Source organism: Giraffa tippelskirchi, chromosome 1, assembly GCF_054371585.1.
Source record: "Giraffa tippelskirchi isolate mGirTip1 chromosome 1, T2T-mGirTip1v1.2.pri, whole genome shotgun sequence".
NCBI lineage: Eukaryota > Metazoa > Chordata > Mammalia > Artiodactyla > Giraffidae > Giraffa > Giraffa tippelskirchi.
In genome coordinates, this window is record NC_137275.1 from 141,892,989 (window position 1) to 141,916,719 (window position 23,731).

General features: G+C 37.5%; 1 long non-coding RNA gene across 1 annotated transcript in view; it reads right to left on the reverse strand.

Moving 5' to 3' along the window:
* LOC145538051 (uncharacterized) overlaps positions 1-23,731 on the reverse strand; it is a 67,075-nt gene that overhangs the window by 20,237 nt on the left and 23,107 nt on the right. Inside the window, exons 3-4 of the long non-coding RNA XR_014076612.1 lie at positions 12,843-12,960; positions 8,599-8,652 (exon numbers count right to left, since the gene is read on the reverse strand). This is a non-coding gene — a long non-coding RNA (uncharacterized LOC145538051). The remainder of the gene's footprint in view (positions 1-8,598; positions 8,653-12,842; positions 12,961-23,731) is intronic.

Genomic DNA, 23,731 nt, shown 5'->3' on the forward strand with positions numbered 1-23,731 from the left:
TAAGCACATTCAGTTCAGTTCAGTTGCTCAGTCATGTCTGACCCTTTGCGACCCCATGGACTGCAGCATGCCAGGCATCCCTGTCCATCACCAACTCCCGGAGCTTGCTCAAACTCATGTCCATAGAGTCGGTGATGCCATCCAACCATCTCATCCTCTGTCGTCCCCTTCTCCCCCTGCCTTTAATCTTTCCCAGCATCAGGATCTTTTCCAATAAGTCAGTTCTTCGCATCAGGTGGCCAAAGTATTGGAATTTCAGCTTCAGCATCAGTCCTTCCAATGAATATTCAGGACTGATTTCCTTTAGGACGGACTGGTTTGAAAAGTCTAAGCACATAGTAGCAGTAATAACTTTTTGTTGAATGAATGATTAATGTGAATATTACACCAACAAATAACCTAAAGCTTCATAATCATAATGCAGACCTGATAGCCCTGTACAATTGGTCAGGGAGGAAGCTAAAACTGAAAGAAACAGGCTGAATTAAAACCCCTATATAAGAGTGTTATAATAGTGTTACAATGACAGCCTATTAATAGGAATAGCATAAAAACTCTATTGTAAATAGATTTTCAAAGCATGTATACATGTCATAAGCAAGGCAACACATTACCTAACCATAAAGACTATAATTTCATTGATTAGGGGAGTTTAAACATATCATTTAACATCAATCCTTATATGATTATGCCACAAAAGAGACTTCAGAGACTCTTGCTGAAACATAAGGGCTTTTTGAGAAGTTCAATCATACCTCTTTTCTTTTCTTTAACATGATAAGGTCAAAGTGAATATCATAGTAAAATTCTTTAATCTTACTACTGGGTCTGAGTACTTGTGGGACAACACATGGAAGACACTCAAAAACAGTGTAGGTGGAGCCCCTTGAGAGCAGTGCTTCCAGCAGCACTTGTGGTGGCCTTAGCCAAGACAGCCTCTGAGTATAGAAGGGAGGGTAGGGCTTATTCTGAATGCACAGTGGAACGGAAAAACAGGTTCACATATCCATAAATTTAATATGTTCCCATCTATAAATACACTTCCATGCCATACCTTTGTGCACTTTCTGCTTTTTAAGAGACTTGGATTATTATTATTATTTTTCGCTGAGTATTTCAATTATTCATTTATAAATCCTTAAAGGCAGGAAATGTCTGATTATATATATATGTATGTACATATATATATTATATTTCTAGAGCCTAGGTCAGTGCCTGACACATTATGGATTCTTGGTAAACATTTGTTGGATGAATGAATGCATGCATTTGTAAATACGTGTTTCAGTCCCTAGACAGTTGGCAGAAGAAAGGGTTTGGGAGAGGAAATAGGAAAGAGAATTTCTGAATCCAAAGTCAGTCCATTTATTTCATGTCTTCTTCCGCCTATCAGGCCTGGCAATGAGAGAGCCAAGCAGTGATCTCACCTGCAGAACCTGCTGGGCTAGTCCAGTCAGCAAGTGAGGAGAGTCCAACCACTCATGTCAAACACAGTAAACTTGGCTCATAGATTATCAGAAGTACAGTGTGACTGCTCTCTTCCTCCAAATCTGCCCTGCTAGGCTAGATTTAATTATCTATCCACCATGGAATTTGGCCAGTTACACTGAGATTATGGTATGTTGAGAAATTTGAACTTTAACCATACATAAATAAAAGCAGGGGGATCAGGGTCATTGCTTCTGGGTGATTTTTGAGTTATTTTCAAACAGAAAACAGTTGCTTTGGAGCCTATGAATTTTCAACTAGAAGGAAACATAAGTCAAACTGAACCAATTTTTGAATGTGAACTGTCCTCAGATGTCTTTATTAAAATCATTCAAATTTATTGAATAACAATATCTGGATATTATTTCTAAATATAAATAACTAAATAAAATACAGCACCCTTTATTAATCATCATCCAAAAAAAAAAAAAAAAAACGTGTTGTTAGGTGCAGAGAATGATACAAAATAAGTAAGGTACAGCCTCTGGTGCTGCCTTTTTCAGTTAGATTTCAACTGAAGTAAATTCAAAACCCTAAGAAAACGCTCTTCTTCCTCCCTCAGCAGTAGATGCAGAAAGGTTAAGTCTTGACAGTCTACAATAGAGAGTCATCATGCACTCGTCACACGTCCTTGCAGCAGAATTAAACAAATTTTGTTTAATGTTTCTTAATATTTCTCTTTAAGAAAATCCCCTTGGTAAACAGTTTGTCTCAGGGTTGTGCTGGTGTGATATTCTCAAGCTTTCTGGGTATAGCTGGGCAAAGTCCTCTCCATTAACAAACTAGAGGTTGATCAGAATTTTCTTTACTTTGAAAAATGGTTCCCAGTAGAATCTCTCAACAGCTAGACAGTTTCTACAATTACACTTTTGTTCACCTTAGATGCAACTCCTCCAGATGATGCCTGTTTTCAGGTATACAAATAACATTTGTTCTCCTCACTACTTCAGAACTAATTTAGAGGTTTTCATTTTCTCTCTTTTCCTTTCCTCCCAATATATCCATTTTCTCCTTTGTAGCAATGGACACCACTTCACAACAGGCCTTCTCCTTATCTCTGTTTTACCTCTTGTAAGGCCAGCCTCTCTAGTACATTTGTTTTCTGTTTTCATGAGAATTTCTGCCTTTCCTTGAGAGTTATTTAATGACAAGGAGGGAATGGTATAAAACCACAGAAGTGACTAAGAAAAGTCAGAGAAAGCAAAGCCAGTTCTACTGGCGATGAGAAAGATAGAAAATATGCTGGGTTGACCTCAGAAAACCTAGGGACTAATTCCAGCACCAAGGATTACCTGGTGCCAGAACTGAATTCGGGGAACCTCTTGTATTTCAGTTTCCACATCTACATAATCAGCATGGCCTGTCTGCTTGACAGAAATGACAACAACACTGAATCAGATGGCAAAAGAGTTTGATGTTGTATTCATTTATAAATTGTATATCTCTGTATTGCATGAGATGTGGTTTTTAATGATACTAGATACCCAGCTGCAAAGGGGGTGATCACGCACACCGACTGTCACAGCCTTCTATTTACTTTGGCCTAGGCTGCAGTCCATGGGGTCGCTGAGAGTCAGACACGACTGAGCGACTTCACTTTCACTTTTCACTTTCATGCATTGGAGAAGGAAATGGCAACCCACGCCAGTGTTCTTGCCTGGAGAATCCCAGGGATGGCGGAGCCTCGTGGGCTGCTGTCTACGGGGTCGCACAGAGTCGGACACGACTGAAGCGACTTAGCAGCAGCAGCAGCAGACTGGACTAACTCAGGGATATTTAGGAGTTGATTATATGGAATGAATCTATATATATGACCAATATATATGAGCAATCCTACCATCTATATTCTGACTAGTTGGTTGACTTCATCAAGCTTCTCCCAGCTTGCTTTCTTGACAGTCCAATGCTGGCCATGATCTCCTTTTCAACCCATAAGCACTGCACACACCCCAGATACAATCTGATAGTTTGTGAGCATCTGGATTGGACTAGAATTGAGCAGAGTGATGTCACTCTGGGGTCACACTGGCACTATAATGAAACAGCTGTAACACTTTAAACTTGTTATTTAATTTCTCTCAGGCTACATTTCCTAATTTGTACAGAGAAGCCAATAATATCTACACTGTAGATATTACAGTTGGATGAGTAAAAACCAATAAAGATATCCCAAGAACTAAAAGTAACATCACAAATATGATATTTGGGGTTGTCCAGATATTTTGAGCTATAGTCTTAAAAATGTATGATTTTAAAAAGAAGCAGCTGTGCAATTAAAGTAAGATACACTTTGTGGTTTCTTTGAGCTCATAACTCTTTAGAAGATTACCAAATATGTACTGGCACAATAATTAAGCCTAGTAGATACTTATTTTTTTAATAATTAAATGAGTAAATAATTAAGGAATGAATTCTACTGAAGTTGTTTGAAGGACTGTTGTTTCATGTCTCTCCTCTAGGTGGCAAACTATTACCTCCTACAGTGTATTGCATTTCCTTGTCTCAACAATTGACATGAAAACTGTACTTAAAAAAATACATAATTTTATGTCTGTCCTAGTGTAGAAGTACACAATCATAAATCTATTTCCTTCTAAAGTTATTTCTTTGTTAAAAAAACCTTAAAGGCTTTTTATCCAAAAAAATTGTTTATAGAAAATCATTCAGAAATATGATTGTGTAAGTACTATAAAGAAATTGAGTTGTGCAAGAGACTTTTCAAAGCACTTGTACAAGATTGTTTTGGGTACTTTCAATTTTCATGGAGTACTTACGCTTAATAAAACATTGTTTTGTCCAAAGTTTGTTATTATTTTTCTAGGGAATGCTTTTTCCCCTAAATAAGAAAAAATTAATAAAAGTAATTCTACTAAAAATGACTTTTTTAAAACTAAGCTCTAAGTATATATTTTTTCTTCTAGATTCATTGTGACAGGAACAGATAAAATTAAGAGCTGGATACAGTATCCTGTAAATTGAATACAGAACAATTATATAAGTTCATCCAAATACTTTGCTTTAATTTTTCTTAAAACCAGGATATGAGTTCCCTGAATGATTTAAATACTGTCCCCCAAATTCCACTCCCCTTTATAATGACATAGTCTATATTTTCTTACACAAGAAATACAACTGGAAAATATGTCGGAGTGCCAGGAAATCTAAAAGGTAAAGCTAAAAGTCACCTGAGAGCACAGCAAACAGGAACAGCAGGAACTGAAGATGCCTGTCTGTTTCAAGTACAAGGGGAGGAGATAAGTAAAAAGAACAATGACATGTTATAGCCCAAGAGCTAAAATTAAATGCATGTAAACAATTCCTGTTGAAACTAGAAGCCAATGTAGATTAGGCAAACCAGGTGAAGAGTTCTTTCCTGCCAAAACACGCCAGGATAAGAGTCACCAAGCATTGACACATGGCTAGTATAGAAGTGAGGTTAATTCCAGAAAGCCACAGAGGATTCTGAACTATATGTGGCAGCTCTTAAATTCTACATTAAAGTGCAGTTATGTACCTAAAAGCCATATTTCTTCTTTATCCCACCCAAAACCTGAAAGCCAGTTGTTCAGATATGGAAATCTGAATGAGAATTTCTAGCTGAGTATAATGATTTCTCTGGGGCTTCCCTGGTGACTCAGGTAGTAAAGAATCCTCCAGCAATGCAGGAGACCAGGGTTCAATTCCTAGGTTGGGAAGATCCCCTGGAGAAGAAAAATGGCAACCTACTCCAGTATTCTTGCCTGGGAAATCTCATGGACATAGAGGCCTGGCAGACTACAGTCCATAGGGTCGCAAGAGTCAGACATGGCTTAGCAACTAAACCACCATAAGTATTTCTCTAACACACATTTCTTTTCTTTTCTTTTTTTAACACACATTTCTTGAGTAACCACTCTGGGCCAGGCCCTGTGGTCGAAACTTTCAAAACTACAGAGATGGTAAGGTATGGTCCCTACCCTTAGAGGAGTAAAGAAGACAGGGACATGTACACAAATAGTTTTGTGAGCTTTATCAAGAGAAAGGTGGAAAATCCCATGGACAGAGGAGCCTGGTGGGCTGCAGTCCATGGGGTTGCTAAGAGTCGGACACGACTGAGCGACTTCACTTTCACTTTTCACTTTCATGCATTGGAGAAGGAAATGGCAACCCATTCCAGTATTCTTGCCTCGAGAATCCCAGGGACGGCGGAGCCTGGTGGGCTGCTGTCTGTGGGGTCGCACAGAATCGGACACGACTGAAGCGACTCAGCAGCAGCAGCAGCATCGAGAGAAAGGGACAGCAAGTAGGCACTAAGGCCAAATCAGTATGTTGATGTGAAAATGTGGAAGAGTCACCTTTAAATCCCATCCCACAGATGAATTAGTGGCAAGTTGCCTGACCAGAGTCCAACCATAGTATTAGGTTTTGCTGGAGTTCGAATTAAACCTATACTGCTGGGTCTTTGATGCAACCAAATCATGGAATAGACCTGGAAATAGATATAAATATATATAAAACATCTTTCCAAAAGCAATTTGGGCTTTTTTCATAAGATGATTCTCAAAGGCATGCAAGAAGCCAGGAGCTATGGAAGAAAACACCACCCATGAAATTAGCATACAATTTCTAACTTTGCATGAGCACACAAGTGTAAACCTTTCTGAGTAAAATAGGAAACAAGCTAAGAACCCATTAATAGGGGAGAGTAAATAAATCATAGAATATCTCATACAGTGATGTTAAAAGAATGAGGTAGCTTAGCATACAGACATGTCCATGTGTATAGAAGTGAAAGAAAACAATCAGGAGGAAACAGTCTAGGTTAAAACTTTCTTTGTTATTTGATTCAACTTAAACACTTTTCCTAAAGATTAAGCAAAAGCAGAAAAAGGCACAAATATGTAAATAAAGTATGAAATATTATGCATTCTTTACTTAATCACTATTACGTTTTACCTCCAAAATTACAATGATTTAGAGTGAATTTTTGATAAAAAAAATTTTGAGTGTTTGGATTATTTTACCTACCAAAAATAATTTTGTTTTAAAGTACAGTGTGTGAACACTTTTAGTATTATCCTTAAGTGTTACTAGGTTGTTTTAGACACTTTCTCTGGAGTCACTTTTGCAAGCTTTATCTCTATTAATGTTTAAAGCCTTCAATCTAATTAACCTGTGCACACTATAATTTTAATTCAAAAAGAAAAGTGAACTTCAGATGTTAAGTGTATATCTAGCCTCCATACCAGCCCACAGCATATTTGTTATCATTTGTCTTTACTCTTCATTATAAGAAAGGTAAATGAAAAGGAGAGAATGGGGAAAAGGTCAAGGAAAAAAGAGAAAAGAACTGGTTATCCTTTCAATAATGGGAATTGAAGGTCATCTGTTAAATGTAGCCCCTACGTTCACAGTAAGTCAACATCCCAGGCTCCATTCTATGGCTTCTGCCTTACTGTACAATTTTTCCCCTTTGACAAAAAATTCTGAGTATTGCAGTGACTCAAGACCTCAGCAGTGATCACCTTTTCTCCTAGGGAAATTCACAAAGATAAAAAGCTAGAGTCTCACTTTCATGAGCCAAATTCACCTCTAGAAATGAGGCTGTGGGATCCAGCAGCTCAAATCAGCCAGGGACTTTTCACGGAGAAGACAAAGGCAAATACACAGAGCAGCAGCCACTTGGTTAGCGCCCACGTTACACAAGTGGAACAGTCGTATCCACCCTCCCTTGGTGCCACAGCCCAAGCCAGACACACCCAGACTCTCCCACTCACAGCCACCAGGGCTTTTCCGAGTTCAGTCACTAGAAACCTGTAGCATGAGGAGAGGTGAGAGGTATGTTTGGTGCCAATCGACATATACATGATCGCCCAACAAGGAAAATAAAGGGAAAAAGCACACCTACACCCATTCCTATACAATTGTTTTCAAAGATCTTGAGGTAGAGAAACTAGAACTAAGAGAGAATGGTATTAGCTCAGTAAGTATGAAATAAGCACCAACACTCTCTTAAGCAACATTCCAATTCCAGTAGAAGAATTTTCAATGGTGAACAAGCAAAACACAGTTCCAACTGCCCTCAACAGCATTTATCGGTTTGCTGTGAATACATTAGTTAGACTGCTGAAACAACTGAAAAAAAAAAAAACTAAGAGAATTAAAATAATAATACTGTGATGATGATAATAATTATAGTTACCATTTATTAAGAAGTTATTAGGTGCCAGTTTGCTGTATTTAGCTACATGGCTTAATCTTCATAATAGTCTGTGAAGTAAGTTTTATTTTTCCAATTTTACAGATAAGAAAGCTACATCAAATCTAAATTAAATATCTTTCCCAGGAACACCAGTTAGAGTGAAAGAACCATACTCAGATTCCCCCTGGACTGTCTCCACTATACCAGGAGTCAGCAACCTGTGACCCTTGTGTCCAATCTGTCCTGCTGTCTGTTTTTTTATATAAAGCTATACTGAAATGCAGACATTCTCATTCATTTCTGTATTATCTATGGTTGCTTCGGTGCTGTAACAGCAGAATTGAGTATCTGGCCCACAAAGGGTAAAGAGTTTACTATCTGGCCCTTTAGAGAACAATTTGGCCAACTTCTGCAATGCAGTATGCCATTAAGTATTTTTAAAAGGTTGAGTATAGTAAATGCTAAGCTGCTAAGTCACTTCAGTCGTGTCCGACTCTGTGCGACCCCATAGACGGCAGCCCACCAGGCTCCGCCGTCCCTGGGATTCTCCAGGCAAGAATACTGGAGTGGGTTGCCATTTCCTTCTCCAGTGCATGAAAGGGAAAAGTGAAAGTGAAGTCGCTCAGTCGTGTCCGACTCTTAGCGACCCCATGGACTGTAGCCTACCAGGCTCCTCCGTCCATGGGATTTTCCAGGCAAGAGTACTGGAGTGGGGTGCCATTGCCTTCTCCGGAGTATAGTAAATACTTTTAGGGAATTATGAAATTCTAAGAAATGGGAGTATACTGCAATCAATTTAGGGCATTCTGCCTGTGCATAGATCTTTCTTCCACTCCTTAAAAACTCAGTTGGGGAAAGCATATTTGTGTTTCCAAAACTTAGAACCTGAATTTCACCAAGGAATTCTTTCACATCCTTCCCAGACCTACTTTCAGCTCCTTTACACTTCAGGTTCTCACAGGACATCTTACCAAACTGGGCACCTACGAGAGAAAAAGAGGGAGAAACACAATGAAAAAATAGTGCTATAGTTTCAGGGAACTTCCATCCATTCTAAGACACTGACCCCCTGCCACAGGGGAACTCCAAAGGAACAGCATGCCACGTTCCAGGGTTCACTTGCCTTAGGCTTGTTAGCTTGGTGCACCTGAGTACATGAATTTATAGACTAGAAGAACAGTATTTTATTATGGAAGGCCTATTAGCTAATAACTAATTGAGATGATAGCGTTGATCAGTTCGAAAAAAAACAAAAACAAAAACTCAGCAAAGCTGGGTGACTTGTCCGAGATTTAAAAGGTTGCAACAGAGAAAAGGCCACTTTTACTACACCATTCTTGCCCAGAGAATCCCATAGGCGGAGGAGCTTGACAGGCTATAGTCCACAGGGTCGCAAAGAGTCAGACACGTCTGAAGTGACTTAGCACGCACGTCCAATCTACCATGCTTTCAATAGGGTCTGGTGCAAGGCCACAGCCATATGTTACACCTATATATTCACTAATATATTCACTAATTTCATGTCCTTTACCAAGGCCACAACTTTGATGGAAAGAGTACCTTTGAGGAATCAGGCAGACTTAGATTCAAACCCTGACTTGGTCACTCATTGCTTGTGTAAACTTAGGAAAATCAGTAAACCACTTTAAGCCTCAGTTTTATATAAATAAAACATGGTAAACTGTTCTCTGACTTTAAAGAAGATAAACTGAGACAGCACATTCAATACCTAACAATGTATCTGGCACATAGTAAGAACTTTATCAATATACGGCAAACACTAGTATTGTTCTTACAAGATGAGTAAAACTGCATCACCTCAGTCTCTTTTTGGAACAAGGTCCATACGTATTAGCATTTGAGCCAGGTAGCATCTCACTGTTTACCTATAGATGATAACCTGCTAGTTGCCTATGGTCGAGTTGAAGAATTCACCTGAGAATGCTAACTTTTAGCTTTCTAATCAAGTCTGGTACCAGTGCGTATGATTGTTATTATATGTTATAACTTATGGACAACCTTGTTTTTAATTACAAGGTTTTTATTAGAGAAACAGGTTTCGGGGTGAGTCTGCCATCTGACTTGCCAGCACTTGTTGGAAGTTTTTATGATTCATTTACGTGTGTGTGTGTGTTTAGGAGTAGTGCTGTTATTAAATTTTGCTGACACACAGTGAGGAATCTGTGATTCAGACTTGTCTGTATATACACTTCCCCACCACCGCTCTGTCCCTTCACACAACTGACCCCTCCCCCATTTATCAAGGACTAGTGTCAGATTATTTTCAAGGATGTATACAGATAGAATCACTTGGAATGGTCCTTGCCTAATTCTCTTTAGCTACTTGTGCATGTGAGATAGAAATAAACACTGCTTAAAAGTAAAAACCTTTCAAAACAGAAAAAGGAAGGGAAGGGGACTTCCCTGGTGGTTCAGTGGTTAAGACTTCACTCTTTCACTGCAGAGGGCATGGGTTTGATCCCTCATGGGGGAACTAAGAACCCACACACTGCTCAGTAGGGCCAAGAAAAAAAAAAGTGAAAATATTTTAGGTAATGTGGTGAATAGAAAATCCAAGGGGACTCATTATGATGTAAAGCAGGCATGTCATTTCCTCATTCTCAATGTTGTTAATTTTGTAGAAAGGATACCTGCAGAAAAAACCATCTTCATATCAAAGTCAGCAAATGATACTGATAGATTAGTGCTATAAATCTCACACAGAGGAAAAGGGAAAAGATGATTATATAAAACCTGCAAGGAATAAAGATACTCTCACAAATAGAAAACTGAAAACAAAATGAAATGGACAGTAATGAAGCAACTCCGTGATGATTCAATAATAGCAAGAGTTGAACCTTTGTCAAGTACTTCCCACATATGCACATGAAACCTGCGTATGAAGCCCAAGGCAAGGCATTATAGCAAGGTTACATGATGCTGTTTTACAGATGGGAGTTCTCTTTAGTGTTACTATTGTCTTTAAGCTTCCAACTGCTCTATTAATTAAAAACATAGGAAAGAGTAGAAGAAATGAAGAGGCGGGAAAGAGGGGGAAAGGAGGAAAGAATGGGAGAATAAAAAGAGATAGAAAAGGTGTCCAGTGTTAGGTATCACAATCCATTAGAACTGCAAACACTTGGGGCCCACACGCAACCATTTCACTTGATCCCACCTCATTAATTCACTTCTCCAAAGGACCCCTATGGACTCATGTTACATGTTGCTGATTAGTAAATTAAATCACCCCCTCCCCAAAATGAATGGCTTAAAATGCCTGTGGGCCAGGATTCTGAGGATGGTGTGACTGGTCCTCCTCTTCACAGTTTCTCACCAGGCTGCAGTAAAAGTGTCCAGCAGGGCTGGGGTCTCATCTGAAGGCTCACCTAGGGAAGGCGCTGCTTCCAAGTTAATATACCTGATTGTTGGCAGGATTAATTTCCTTGAGAGAGGGTGAACAAAGAGCTTCAGTTCCCTGCCAGCTTTAGCTGGAGACAGCCCTCAGGTCCTCTCTCCTATGGCAACTTTTCTTCATCAGAACCAGCAGGAGAGAGAGTCTTCTAGCAAGATAGAAGTGACAATCTTTTGAAAACTTTTGTAATCAGGGAAATGATACCTTCTCTAAATTGCCACATTCTATTGGTTCAAAGTAAGTAATTCAAGTGGAGGGGATTACACAGGCTTGACTCCTAGGAGGCTGAGCTAATTTGAAACTATGAGTTGCTGCCGACCACCACTTGGCAATCTATTCTCAGTATTTCTGTTTGCTAATTATTTTATGTTTGGCTGCTATTCAAATTACCACCAAATTCCAAAATAGTCATATCTAAATTAAAAAATTACTTTACTCTTAGTTCTAAATTTGTGTTCCTTAGAAGTATTCATAGTACAGTGGAAGCATTGGGTTGATATGGAGAAAGCATGAGTACCAGGCCCATTTCTGGAAATTTACTGACTGTAAAATTTTATCCATGAACCTGATTTTCTCATCTTAGAAATGGGAATAATTACACCTTCTCTCTTTGCCTCATATAATTGTTACAAGGACTAAGGAAGATCACGTGTGTCAATATTTTCCAAACTAAAGTAACATAGCACTAGAGGTGCTTGAGATGATTTTAAGTGGCCCATGGGATTATAGGAGGAACTTTTCTCAAGTATATGTTTTTAGAGTGTATTAGAAAAATATAATGTGCATAGCAAACCCATGATTTTATAGCTAATGTTGCTTAAGTGAGATTTAAATGAAGTTGAGGAAAGTGTGAGTCAAAACGAAGAAAAATATTAAGAATATACTAGATGATCTAAGAATAGGACAAAAACTGTGAAAGCGGTATACAAATGATTGCATAAAATTTAGCATGCTCAGTAAATACACTGAATCTTATTCATTAACTTTTGCCCCATGACTCTGGTTGAAGAAGGTAACTAGATATATCCTTGTTACTAGCAGAGCAAACCTAACTACACCTGGTAAAAGAGATGACTCCTTGAAAATCCAATCCTAAATTGTTTGCTGACAAATAAAACATCTATTAATATTTTATTAATAAAACACTATTCATTCTCTATGCCTTTTTTCTTGTCCTTAGATGTATTAATAATAACTTCCACATATTAGGAGCTCACTATGCTAAAATGTGCATATACAGTTTCAACTAATATTTATCCTTGAGGAAAGATGTGTTAATATTACCATTCATTTGAATGAGGAAACGGAACGTTAAAGAGGTTAAATAACTTGGCCAAAGTAACTTAGCAAAATAATAAGACAAGTAGAATTTATTTTCTTAATTTATTTATTTTAATTGGAGGCTAATTACTTTACAATATTGTAGTGGTTTTGCCATACATTGACAAGTAGAATTTAAACTCAGGTCTACCTAACTTTAAATCCTGTTTTAAGTCTACTTCTGCTAGTAATGTTTTAAAGGACTGGACCTCCACTCAGTATGCCCACACCTCATCTTTTTTGACTTCTTACACTTTCACATTTTAGCGTTCTAATTTTTTTCCTCTGGAATGCAGGAAAATATATCAATACCAGGGCATTCAAAACAAGGTCAGAGAATGAATCTTTTTTTCTTTTTGCCAAATCCCCAAACAGGACATACACATTAAACAGAATAAAGAACCAATTGCTTCCTGGCCCAAACTCTTTCGCCCCACTTACTCTGAAGTGCAGAGGAGCAAACAGAAATGTACAGTTAAGGCACTTCTTAGGGCTCCTTCCAGGCAGGGATGTTACCACTCTCCACTTCCTCTGCATGTCCTTCCAACCAAGAACAATTCTATAAACAAAGAAGAAGCACATTACTCATGGGCTCCAAATACCTGGTGGGTTGTGTAACTGCAAAGAAATCTCTCCTCAAGAGCAGACAGCATCTGAGTTTTGCTTTTTCAGTATGACATGTAAATTTTCACTGACATCTGATTTTCTAAGTAATAAGGGTAAGTAAAATGTTTTTAATTCTCTTTCCAAGAAGAACTTTGAGCTTTATGTCTTTAGATCAAGAAAAATAGACTCGCAAAATCTACTTTGAGAAAATGTTACTAAAGTTATAGCCCATGAACCAGTGGGAATTAGAATTCAGGAGGCTGTACAAAATGGAATGGTCCTATGAGGAAACTACCACTTTCTATATTATTCACTCCCCATTTTGTAATAGGAAGCAAGTTTTTGCTCATTTGAATCATGGAGTATTAACACCACAAGATTCAGGCCCTAGTAACTACAAACAAGATAAAATTAACTTGTAAATATACAAAGTCAGAAGTAAATACATTAAAATGGAAAATTATTTTAAAAAATCTGAAAGCAAGCCATTGTGATATTCTCTAAGAATGTTCAGATTAAACTTAGAAGAAATGTCTTCCCATTACTCTTCTCTTCCCATATAGCCCTGGAAGATAACCCCATACAGCAGTACAGGTGTGTGCCTCGCGGGCATATATCACCCTGACTACCGCAGAGTCTTGTGTGTTGGGTCAGAGACCAGATGGAAGGTGCCATCAGAGCGTGGCCACCTACATTCTCTCTTCTCTGGATCCTTTAAAGAGTCCTGGCCAGTGTTTCTGGAGAATATTCAACAATCTGAATTGGTTAGACCATCTCCTCTACGACTGAATTCATATCAAATGTTCCATCAGGAACCCCACATAGATGAACCTCAAACCGTACTCACAAAGTATACAACAAAATCAGTAACACTGTTTTATAAGCATGTCTAATACTTCACTGTTAAATTTCAAGTGCTAATTTAAGATTAGGTGCCAAATTTTAAAATCTTAACATTGCCTTTATATTGATTATGTTTCTGATAACTCTTTGAATTTGTTTTGAAACTTTCATTTCAACACTGCCTTGGTTATAACCGCATCAACACAATTTGAGACTAGAGTGTCAAAGTTAAAATCCTAAAACTGCCATCATAACGATACTCAATCTTGGCTTATGATGCTTTTGTAAAACTTTCATTTCAACTATGCCTTGGTGTATAATCACATCTAGTTCTTCAGCTCTGAATCAGGGGTACTCATTTAACATAGGAATAGCAAAATCAGTAACCCAAACCTGACATGCCTTATTATGCTGTCTAGGTCTGTTTCTTGAAACTTTTACTTTAAATCTACCAAGCTTTCTTTAAGAGGAAAATAACTCTGTGTTCAGTTTATGATTTTTGAGAAAATGGTCCTATTATTGATTCATTCATGTAATAAAAAAATTTTTAGAAGTCTTTATATGATGGGGTATTAATTTATCATAAGCTAAATCTTGTGTTGGAGAAGGAAATGGCAACCCACTCCAGTATTCTTGCCTAGAGAATCCCATAGACAGAGGAACCTGGCGGGCTACAGTCCATGGGGTTGCAAGAAAGTCGGACACAACTGAGCTACTGAACAACAAACCTCATATGTTTGAGGGTGTAGTATAACATATGAAATATATTCAATTTTATTTTTTTTTTTTTTTTTTTTTTTTTTTTTTTATAAATTTATTTATTTTACTTGGGGGCTAATTACTTTACAATATTGTAATAGTTTTTGCCATACATTGACAAGAATCAGCCATGGGTTTACATGTGTTAAAATAATTTCTTTTACATGTTATTTCTATAATATGATTAACTTTACAACAAAAATTGCTACCCTTCCTAGAATATAAGAGCCATGAAGATGGGGATGTTTTACTATTTTGTCACCAATACATCTAGAGAGCTTAAAAGAGTGCCTGTCACATAACAGACACTCATTAAATATTTGTTGAGTGACTATCACATGAACTGAATAATCAAAACAGACGCACACAGAAATGAGCAACCATGGAGAAAAGTATTCCTCATTCAGAAAGGGCCTTACTTTTAGATAATTTTCTAATGATATTGTCTTGCTCACTATTTTTTTCACTTAGTAAGAATGTACATATAAAGAGAAACTTCAGAAGAAACTCTTATCAGGGATATTATGTGGTAAATGCCTTCTCCTGGCATTGTTTCTGAGTGTTTTTTATGTAGTTCTCTGATTTGTTTCAATAGATTATTCCAAGGTTGAATGCAATAGATTATTCCAATTTGAATTACAGGCATACCTTGTTTCACTGCCCTTCATTTAATTGTGCTTCACAGATCTTGTGTTTTTTACAGACTGAAGATTTTTGGCAACCATGCAGCAAGAAAATCTACACTATTTTTCCAAGAGCATTTATTCCTTTCAAGTCTGTGTGTCATATTTTGATAATTCTCATGATATTTCAAACTTTTTGGTTATTATTATATTTGTTATGATGATCTGTGATCAGTGATCTCTGATATTACTGTTGTAATTGTTTGAGGCCACCACGAACTGTAACAACATAAAGATGGCAGACTTAACGGATAAATATGTGTATTATGACTTCTCCTCTGACCTGCCCTTCCCTGACTCTCTCCCTCTCCTCAGGCCTTCCTATTCACTGAGATAAGACAAATTAAAACTAGGCCAATTAATCACCTCACAATAGCCTCTGAGCATTCAAGTGGAAGGAAGAGTTGCAGGTCTCTCACTTTAAATCAAAGCCAGAAATGATTAAGCTTAGAGAGGAAGGTACGTTGAAAGCCTGGATAGTTCACAAGTCAGGCCTTCCCCACCAAAAGAAAGAAAATGAAATCATTCAGTCGTGTTCGACTCTTTGCAACCCTATGGACTGCAGCCTGCCAGGCTCCTCTGTCCATGGGATTCTCCAAGCAAGAATACTGGAGTGGGTAGCCATTCCCTTCTCCAGGGGATCTTCCCAACCCAGGGATCAAACCTGGGTATCCCACATTGCAGGCAGATTCTTTACCATCTGAGCCACCAGGGAAGCCTGGTGCACCAAACAGTTAATTTTTGAATGAAAAGGGAAAGTTCTTGTAGGAAATTAAAATTGCTACTCCACTGAACACATGAGTGATAACAAAGTAAAAGAGGCTTGTTGCTGATATGGAGAAAGTTTCAGCAGTCTGAATGTAAGATCAAACCAGCTACAGCATTCCCTTAAGACGCCTAACCCAAAGAAAGCCCTAACTCTTGGCAATTCTGTGAAGGCTGAGACAGGTGAGGGAAAAAGCTTGAAGGTAGCAGAAGTTGGTTCATGAGGTTTATGTCTCCATAACGTAAAAGTGCAAGGTGAAGCATCAAGTACTGATGTGGGAGCTACAGCAAGATATCCAGAGATCTGGCTAAGATAATTAACAAAGGTGACTCTATTAAACACAGATTTTCATTTATACATAAAACCTTGTATTAGAAGAAGATACCATCTTGGACTTTCACAGCTAGAGAGGAGAAGTCAAAACTCAAAGCCTGGGGCTAATGCAGCGATGACTTTTAAATTGAGGCCAGTGCTCATCTACCATTCCAGAAATCTTAGGACCCTTAAAAATCATGCTACATCTACTCTGTCTCAGCTCTGTAAATGAAACGACAGAATTTGTATGACAGTATGTCTGTCTACACATGGTTTACTAAATATTTTAAGCCTGTTACTGAGAGCTACTGCTCAAGGGGAAAAAAAAGATTATTTTCAAAATATGACTGCTCACTGACAATGCACCTGGTCACCCAAGACCTCTGATATACAATGAGATTAAGATTGTTTTCATTCTGCTAACACAACATTTATTCTGCAGCTCATGCATCAAGGAATAATTTTGACTTTCAAGTCTTATTATTTAAGAAATACATTTCATAAGGCTACAGCTACCATAGATAGTCATTATTCTGAGCAAAGTCAACTGAAAATCTTCTGGAAAGGATTCAGTATTCTAGATACCATTAAGAACATCCATGGTTTACGAGAAGAGGGCAAAATATCAATATTAACAAGAGTTTGGAAGAAATTGATTTCAATCCTCATAGATGACTTTGAGGGATTCGAGACTTCAGTGGAGGAAGTAACTGCAGATGTGGTGGAAAGAGCAAGAGAATTAGAATTAGAAGTGCAGCCTGAAGATGTAACTGAATTGCTGCAATCTCATGATAAAACTTTAACAAATGAGGAGTCACTTTTTACGGATGAGCAAAGAAATGGTTTCTTGAAATGGAATCTACTCCTGATGAAGATGCTTTGAAGACTGTTGAAATGACAACAAAAAATTTAGAGTATTACATAAACTTAGTTGATAAAGCAGCATCAGGATTTGAGAGGATTGACTCCAATTTTGAAAAAAATTCTACAGTGGGTAAAATGTTATCAAACTGCATTGCATCTACAGAAAGATCTTCCATGAAAGGAAGAGTTAATGAATGCAGCAAACTTCATTTTATCTTATTTTAAGGAATCGCCACACTCTCACCAATCTTCAGAAACCACCACCCTGATTAGTCAGAAGCCATCAACATGGAGCTAAGACCTTCCATGAGCAAAAAGATTATGACTTGTTGAAGAATCAGACAATGTTTAGCATTTTTTAGTAATAAAATATTTTTAATTAAGGTATGCACTTTTTTTTAAACATAATGCAATTTAGCACTTAATAGACTACAGTATGGGGCTTCCCTGGTGGCTCAGATGGTAAAGAACCTGCCTCCAATGCAGAAGACCCAGGTTCAATCCCTAGGTCAGGGAAGATCCCCTGGAGAAGAGAATGGCTACCCACTCCAGTATTCTTGCCTGGATAATTTCAGGGACAGAGGAGTCTAGCAGGCTACAGTACATGGGCTTGCAAAGATTGGACATGACTGAGCAACTAACACTTTCACTTCACTTTCAGACTAAGTACGATTTCCCAGGTAGCACAATAGTAGAGAATCCTCCTGCCAATACAGAAGATGAAGGAGACATGGGTTCGATCTCTGGGTCAGGGAAGATTCCCAGGTATAGGAAATGGCAGCCCACTCCAGTATTCTTACTTGGAAAATTCTATGGACAGAGAAGCCTGATGGATTAGAGTCTATGGGGTCACAAAGAATCGGACATAACTGAGAGACTGAGCACGCATGCACGCACCGACTATAGTATAAATATGACTTTTATATGCACTAGGAAACAAAAAAATTTGTGCAAATGCTTTATTGTGATATTTATTTTATTGCTGTGGTCTGGAACTGATCTGACATTTCCAAAGTATGCCTGTGCATTCACAACTTGGGAACTGGTCCTTATATATAAACAATCAAAAAACAGTTAAGCCTAAATTTTTAAAAATAAACAAAAAACATTATCAATGAAAAGAAGTGTAAAAAATATCTTCAGAATGATCAAGCAAATTTAAAGTTGGAAGAGGTGGTTTCAATGTATTTTATCAACTTTTTTGCTGGAAACATTTCAGAATTATTTGTTATAACTTTTACTATTATTTTCTGAAAAATAAACCTTCCATGCTAAAACTGTGACATCAAATTTCATTTCTACATTTGTCAGTACAAATTAGTTTGCATTTAAAATTTGCACTCCTCTCTGAGCTCCAGACCCATCTTTCTAATACTGGACATCTCCACTCTGGATACATCACCATGTCTCAAGTTCAAGCTCTCTGAACGCAAACATGTGATCTTTACCTCAAACTGCATCCTCCTCCACTATTCCTTATTCTGATGACCATGATCACCAACTTCTTCAGTTGTACAAATCTGCATAATATCTTCCTCTCTCTTATCTGCTATCTCAAATTTATTGCTAAACTCTGTTGAAGTTAATCCTTAAATATTAAATATACCTTACAGCATTCTATTTATTTCCATGTTGGGTACAAACACTTTAGTTCAGTTCAGTTCAGTTCAGTTCAGTCGCTCTGTCGTGTCCGACTCTCTGCGACCCCATGAACTGCAACACGCCAGGCCTCTCTGTCCATCACCAACTCCCGGAGTCTACCCAAACCCATGTTCATCGAGTCGGTGATGCCATCCAACCATCTCATCCTCTGTCGTCCCCTTCTCCTCCCGCCCCCAATCCTACCCAGCATTAGGGTCTTTTCCAATGAGTCAATCCTTCGCATGAGGTGGCCAAAGTATTGGAGTTTCAGCTTCAACATCAGACCTTCCAATGAACACCCAGGATTGATCTCTTTTAGGATGGATTGATTGGATCTCCTTGCAGTCCAAGGGACTCTCAAGAGTCTTCTCCAACACCACAGTTCAAAAGCATCAATTCTTCGGCACTCAGCTTTCTTCACCGTCCAACTCTCACATCCATACATGACCACTGGAAAAACCATAGCCTTGACTAGACAGACTTTTGTTGGCAAAGTAATGTCTCTGCTTTTAAACATGCTATCTAGGTTGGCCATAACCTTCCTTCCAAGGAGTAAGCGTCTTTTAATTTCATGGCTGCAGTCACCATCAGCAGTGATTCTGGAGCCCAAAAAAGTAAAGTCTGACACTGTTTCCACTGTTTCCCCATCTATTTCCCATGGAGTGATGGGACCAGATGCCATGATCTTAGTTTTCTGAACGTTGAGCTTTAAGCCAACTTTTTCACTCTCCTCCTTCACCTTCATCAAGAGGCTCTTTAGTTCTTCTTCACTTTCTGCCATAAGGGTGGTGTCATCCGCATATCTGAGGTTATGGATATTTCTCCCGGCAATCTTGATTCCAGCTTGTGTTTCTTCCAGCCCAGCGTTTCTCATGATGTACTCTGCATATAAGTTAAATAAGCAGGGTGACAATAGACAGCCTTGACGTACTCCTTTTCCTATTTGGAACCAGTCTGTTGTTCCATGTCCAGTTCTAACTGTTGCTTCCTGACCTGCATACAGGTTTCTCAAGAGACAGGTCAGATGGTCTGGTATTCCCATCTCTTTCAGAATTTTCCACAGTTTATTGTGATCCACACAGTCAAAGGCTTTGGCATAGTCAATAAAGCAGAAATAGATGGTTTTCTGGAACTCTCTTGCTTTTTCGATGATCCAGAGGATATTGGCAATTTGATCTCTGGTTCCTCTGCCTTTTTTAAAACTAGCTTGAACATCTGGAAGTTCACGGTTCACGTATTGCTGAAGCCTGGCTTGGAGAATTTTGAGCATTACTTTACTAGCATGTGAGATGAGTGCAATTGTGCGGTAGTTTGTGCATTCTTTGGCATTGCCTTTCTTTGGGATTGGAACGAAAACTGACCTTTTCCAGTCCTGTGGCCACTGCTGAGTTTTCCAAATTTGCTGGCATATCGAGTGCAGCACTTTCACAGCATCACCTTTGAGGATTTGAAACACTTTAGTTCAAGCTACCATAATCTATCCGCTGAATTGCCACCCCACAGTTATCTACTCTTGCTTCTTCTCCAAATCATTCTCCAATGTGCATCTAAAGTAATTTTTTTCTTCTTTTATTTAATTGAAAATCTGACCACATCACTTCTCTGCTTAAACACATCAATGGCTTCTCCTTTTCTTAATATAAAGAAAAAATTCTTAGCATGGCGTATATTGCCCTTACAAGATTTTGCTGTACTTAATTTTCCAACCACAGTTAGCCATACTCTCTCCTCCTCCATCCCTGTGCTTAACTATTGTTATTGTTCAGTTGCTAAATCGTGTCCTTCTCTGCGACCCCAAGGACTGCAGCACACAGTCCTTCACAATCTCCCAGAGTCTGCTCAAATTTATGTCTGTTGAGTTAATGATGCTATGCTTATGTGCTTAACCATAACTCATTCAGTATGTCCATACTTACCCCCACCTCAGAGCTTCACATGCAGTTCTTTCAGCCTGGAATGTTCCTCCTTGCAACTACTGCCCCATTCCTTTGATTAATTAATACCAACATTATCCTACAGATCTCAACCCAAATATCCCTTAATTTTCTTGACCACCAGACCAGATCAATTCCCTCATTATGCATTCATATAGCATCCAGGAATTTTACATAATGGCATTACCAAGTTTTGTAGTTAATACTCTCTGATTTGCTCATCACTTATACCTAGCCCATAGTATCTGATATTTAGTAGGGAATCAACATTAAATTTCTTAATGAATAAGTAGATATTTTACAGATAGCTAATAATTCAAGATTTCACTTTGGCATTGTCACTAAAAATATGGATGGATTAAATGTGAAATAAGAATATATTTTAGGGGACTTCCCTAGCAGTCCAATGGTTAAGACTCCATGCTCCCAATGCAGGGCCCATGGGTTTGATCCCTTGTCGGGGACCTAAGATCCCACATGCTAAAAGGCACAAACAAACAAACAATATATATATATGTATATATATATATATTTGTAGGAAGATGTGAACATGTTGGTATTATTTACATCACACACACAACATATTGTAAATATATGAGAGAATGGTTTTGTGAGAGGCAAGAAATTTAAAAGCCACAAGAAAAGAGAGTTAATCTGGATACAAAGCTGTAGGAAGAAACTATAGTCAAATGAAGATTATAAGAAATTATAGTCAGATTATTGAATTAAGTGACAAGAAAATCATTGATTACTTTCACAAATGGTTACCTAGATTCTGAAAGCCAGATTGCAGAAGATTGAGGAGTGAATTGAAAGAGAAATAACATTCCTCTTCCAAAGATCTTACATTCTGAATAAGCAGCTTCTCTAGCAATGTAAAGGGTAATGATTTGATTGTGTCTGTGCTAGATCTACAAGAGCAACATTTTCTTGCTCTTGTAGATGAGAAAAAGATCCACTTTTCATTTCACGATAACTCAAACAGATGGAGGCTTGAATGTAGAGCGGGATCCACCACATAACAGATTAATAAAATCTTCAAGCCAATTCATTCTGCTGAGATATGTGTATATGTGCTTGTATATGCACTTGCATTTTTTTAAACAAATAAGCTTTGTAATTTTTTTAAGTTGTTAAAAAATCACTACATTTTAAGTTTTAAAAAATCACTATAAAGTTTTATGCTTTTATATATAAAGAGTCCTTTATATATCCATGCCAAATATATATAAAGAAAAAATATACTTTATCAGAAATGTATAATTAGCCCTAATGAAAATTAGTACTACACATAGCTCAGAAATAACACATTTCTGAGAAAAAAAAAGTTAAATATGTAATTTATGCTAAATAACAATATTCAAGAGAAAATGAAGATAAAGTAAAATTCTCAGTTCATTGAAATTTTTCTTTTAGCATATTTCAAGAAATTTAGCAACTATCTCTACTTTGAGAAAATGCTTTTCAGGTAACTCAACCTTTCATTCCCTTTCCTGATATTCCATCTACAATAATAAGAGCTGTGAAATTCACTAGATACTAACATTAAAACTAGACAGTCAATATAAAATAAAGAGAGAGAACTTCATGTCACAAATAATTACTGACTCTTATACTGCTGTATTATTCATCGTGTCTAACTTGAGCAGTAAGTCCTCTGTAAATTCATGTTGGTGAAAATGTATCTAAATATTCTGATTAAACTATTTTTAGTGTATAAACACAAAGGCCTAAAAATATAATCACTTGCTGGGTAGCAATAAAATCTCCAGAACTCAGACTGTGTTTTCAAAATTCCATTTCCCACTAAAAAATAATCAGTGCTCCCTTGAGAAATGGTTGATACCATGTCTAGTGAGGGAAATAGACAAGATAAAAGTGGAATATATTATCATGCCAGAAATAAAGGATTCTGTCAAGGACTACTGAAGTCATGTTAAAAAGACTCAGGAGCCAACTTTCAGGAGTTCCCATTGGCCAAAGATAGGGGTTGAGCATCAGTAGGAATGATAATTATAATAAACTGAAACATACCAATTATGTTTAAATGCCTACCTCTACAATAATTTAAAAGTCAGTAATCACCTTTGGAAGAAGTTAGGGACTCAACTCATCATTTTGAAAACTTGAAAATAAAGTATTCATTCTGTATCTTATATGTACCTGAGGGCAACCAAGTAGATAATAAAGAAAAATGTCTCTTTATAGAAGTAGCCCAGCTAGTAGATGAAGAAGTATTGAAAGGATTAAAATATCACCATTTTGCAACCCCTAAGGAAATGATAGATCTAAGAAATAATTAATGACTGTTCAAGTTGTAGAAAAAGAGACAATCAGATTATTTGTCTCTTGGTGGAAGTTTATAATTCTACTTATGAAGTATTTTTGCCGAAATATCAAGCCTGAATGACACCCAAACTCTGGATCTAAATAACAAATGATAAGAAATACAAGTGACAGAGAAAAATGTTAAATGTCATCATGAAGAAGCATTCTGCAAAGTCCAGACTTTTGAAAATTACAAAATTAGCAACCCAATTCCTGCAATAAATAAATTGAAAGAGGAAAAAAAGAAGAAAGAAAGAAAGAGGGGAGCTGATAAATTAGAATAGACAAAAGAGACTAGTAAAAACTTCAACCAATTTCAATGTGTTGATTTTATTTTCATGCTTATTCAAATAAATAAATTACTGACAACAGTTTTTTAAAAAGCAATGAAAAGTGATATGTGTAAAACTTGGAAGAGACTCCATATGAACTGAATTGTTCATATGTTAAATCTTTAACCCCCAGTATCTTAGAATGACTGTATTGGAAGACAGCACATTAAGGTGATTAAGTTAAAACAAGGCTCCTGGAGTGGGGTATAATCCAATCTGACTAGTATCTTAATAAGGAGAGGATGTTTGGACACACAAA